The sequence below is a fragment of the Carlito syrichta genome, unplaced genomic scaffold (genome assembly GCF_000164805.1).
Source record: "Carlito syrichta isolate Samal-C Ts95f unplaced genomic scaffold, Tarsius_syrichta-2.0.1 Scaffold123624, whole genome shotgun sequence".
NCBI lineage: Eukaryota > Metazoa > Chordata > Mammalia > Primates > Tarsiidae > Carlito > Carlito syrichta.
Genome location: NW_007067720.1, coordinates 1 through 3,504, shown reverse-complemented (window position 1 = coordinate 3,504; position 3,504 = coordinate 1). Strand labels below are relative to the sequence as shown.

Below are 3,504 nucleotides of genomic sequence, written 5' to 3'. Positions count from 1 at the left end.
TAGAGATGAGGTCTTGCCAAGTTGCCCAGGTGGGTCTTGAACCCACGGGCTCAGGCAATCCACTCACCTCAGCCTCTCAAAGTGCTGGGATTACAGGCTGAGCCACCGAGCCCGGCTGCACTCTACATTCTTAGTCCAACATGACCCCGCCAGACCACCCTTGCTCCTCTGAGCTCATGCCCAAAGTTTTACCAACCAGGTGGGTAAGATTCTGCTCTGAGTGGCAGGAGCTCACACCAAGGGAGCAGAGGCACCACTGCCAAGAACCATCTGGTCGTGGGAGGCCATGGTGAGGGAGCGGGTGAAGCTTGTCCTCACAGATCACAAGGCACCCTATAAGTGCTGCCTGCTCCTTCCTGTCTGAGTCCTCCCATTCAAGAAAGCAGCCAAGACACAAGACACGAGTTGACATTTATTCTTGGAAAAAACAGTCGAGAAGGTTTTCCCATGGGCCCCTGTCCTGCCGAATGACCTCTCTTTTCTGACCCCAGCTGCCATCAGTGCTCATTATGATGCTGCTACTTGGGTGAGGGGTTCTTCCAGGTACTGCACCAAGGCCTGGGCCTGCAAGATGGGGAACAGAAATCAGTCCATCACGTGGCCCGCCACTAGGGGGATCCCAAGTCCAGGTCTGCTCCCAACCATACTGAGCAACCAGCCCCCAGCCCCCACCTTGGGAGTGCTCTTGGGATTTAGCTCACACCAGGCATGGACTGAGTGGAGGGGAGGACTCCAGAAAAGCAGTGCTGGTGGGAGTGATGGAGCACGAAGGCTGGGCCCAGGAGGGATAGGCACACTTACCTTGGCTTTGAGCATTCCGAAGCCCACAGTCTCCTTGGCATACATACACAGCAGAAGGTTGGCCACTCGGGTGATGGCGACACGGCCCTCCTGGTGGGAATGACATGATGAGATGTGATTTCTGCTTGGCACTCATAGCCCCTTTCTTACCCAAGGGCTCCTCTGGCCCAGAAAGACTATATTTTCCTTCCGTGCCCTGAGCGCAGCAGGAGGTTCAGTGAGAAAGCTTTGGTCACAGCCCTGGACATGGGGTTCTGAGCCCAGGCTCTAGCCTCAGCACAGCCACGTTGTCCTGGGAAACTTGGTCTCCCAGAAACTCAGTTTCTCTTTCTGTAACCCTTTCCCCACCCCCATAGGTGGGGGTGCTGATTCACATGAAGGAGTTTTGTATCTGCCTAGGGATACAAGTCAGTGGTGTTATTATTATGGGCTCACCCCAAAGACACTGAGAGGGGGATGGGAGCAGTAACCCAACTGATATTTCTCCTCCTTCCCACAGTAATGCTTTTCAAACTGCAGGTTTGACCTCACAGGAGACAAATTAAGGCTGATCAGCAACAAGTAAAAGGAGAAGGCCTATAATCCCAGCACTTTGGGAGGCTGAGGCGAGAGAATTGCCTGAATCCAGGGGTTCGAGACCAGCCTGGATAACTTGATGAGACCTCATCTCTACAATAAATCAAAGTTAGCCAGGCGTGGTGACATGTACCTGTGGTTCCAGCTACTTGGAAGGCTGAGGTAGAAGGATCACCTGAGCCCAGGAGGTCAAGGCTGCGGTGGTCGTGAGCTTGCCACTGCACACCAGCCTGGGTGACAGAGTGAGACTCTGATTCAACGACTAAAAGGAAAAAAAGAAGGGGAGCTGGGCACAGCTCACACCTGTAACCCCAGCTACTTGGGAGGGAGGCAGGAAGATCGCTTAAGGCCAGGCATTCAAGACCAGCCTGAGCAACAAAGGGAGGCCCTGTCTAAACAAACAAATTAGTAGAACATAGTGGCTTGTGCCTGGAGTCCCAGCTACTCTGGAGGTGGAAGCATCCCTTGAGCCCGGGAGTTCAAGGCTGCAGTGAGCTATGATGGTGCTACAGTACTGCAGCCTGGGTGACAGAGTGAGACCTTGTCTCTGAAAAATAAAAGAAGAGAAGAAATGAAGTGCATAGCATGTAGTATCATGAAACTTGTTTTAGATGGTGTGTGTGCTGGGTTCCAACTTCAAATGTGCTGGTTTGTTGTTGTTTTTTGTTTTGTTTTGTTTTGTTTTTGAGTTGGAGTCTCACTCTGTCACCCAGACTGGAGTGCAGTGGCCGCTCCCGGCCACCGCGGCCTCTACCTGCTGGGCTCAGGCGACCCTTCCACCTCAGCCTCCCAAGTAGCTAGAACTAGAGGTGCACGCTAGCATGCTTGGCTTATAACTACTTGCTATTTATTGTAGAGATGAGATCTCATCAAGTTGCCCAGGCTGGTCTCAAACCCCTGAGCTCAGGCAATCCTTTCGCCTTCGCCTCCCAAAGGGCTGGGATTACAGGCTTAGCTACTACGCACCTGGCCATATTTTTTTTTTTTGGAGTGAGTCTCATTCTATCACCCAGGTTGGAGTACAGTGGCATGCTCACAGCTACTGCAGCCTCAACCCGCTGGGCTCAGATCATTCTTCTGCCTTAGCCTTCCAAGTAACTGGAACTACAGGCATGCCACCATGCCCAGCTAATATTTTTATTTAGTAGAGACGAGGTCTTGCCATGTTGCCCAGGCTGGTCTTGAACCCCTGGACTCAGGCAATCTTCTTGTCTCTGCCACCCAAAGTGCTGAGATTACAGGCATGAGCCACCACGCCCGGCTCAAATGTATTTCTTATGACTGTGCTGTGGTCAAAATGTTTCAAAGCTATTGCCCCACACCATCAGCTCTAGGCAAGGTTATCTACAAGGAGTCATCAGTTAAACTGAAACGGCACTAGTTGGGCAGAGAGTGGGGAAGAGCAGGCAGCTGAGTTACAGTGGAGATCCTTCCTGGAGGGGTCACCCTTGGGGCCATTTGATCTGGCTTCACTGCGTCTCCACTGCATGCTGACAACCACCTACTGCACCTCAGCCTCTCCAGCCTCGTCTCTTACTACCCTCCCCCATTCTCAAGACACTCCAGCCATACCAATCTTGTTGATTTTCTTTCTTTTTTGAGTTGGAGTTTCACTCTGATTCTATTTTTTTTTTTGAGTTGGAGTCACTCCATCGCCCAGGATAGAGCGCAGTAACATGTTTACGGCCATCGCAGTGTCGACCTGCTGTGCTCAGGCAATTCTTCCGCCTCAGCCTTCCAAGTAGCCGGAACTACAGGTATGCACTACCATGCCCGGCTAATTTTTTGACTTATTGTAGAGATGAGGTCTCACCAGGTTGCCCAGGCTGTTCTCGAACCCGTGGGCTCAGGCAATCCTCTCACCTCAGTCTCCCAAAGTGCTGGTACTTTAGGGGTTTTTTGGTTGTTGTTGGAATCTCACTCTGGCGCCCAGGCTGGAGTGCAGTGGCATGTTGATGGCCACCGTAGCATCAACCTACTGGGCTCAGGTGATCCTTCCGCCTTAGCCTTCCAAATAGCTGGAACTACAGGCATGCACCACCATGCCCAGCTAATTTTTTTATTTACTGTAGAAATGAGGTCTCACCAAGTTGCCCAGGCTGGTCTCGAACCCACGGGCTCAGGCAA

The 3,504-nt window shown here is 52.0% G+C and overlaps 1 long non-coding RNA gene across 1 annotated transcript; it reads right to left on the bottom strand.

The window, feature by feature from the left end:
* Positions 1–399: 399 nt before the first annotated feature.
* On the bottom strand, positions 400–892 carry LOC103249854. Its single transcript, XR_503646.1, has 2 exons — positions 802–892; positions 400–564 (listed from the first exon to the last, which is right to left on the bottom strand). It is a non-coding gene; the product is annotated as an uncharacterized LOC103249854 (long non-coding RNA).
* Positions 893–3,504: the final 2,612 nt, after the last annotated feature.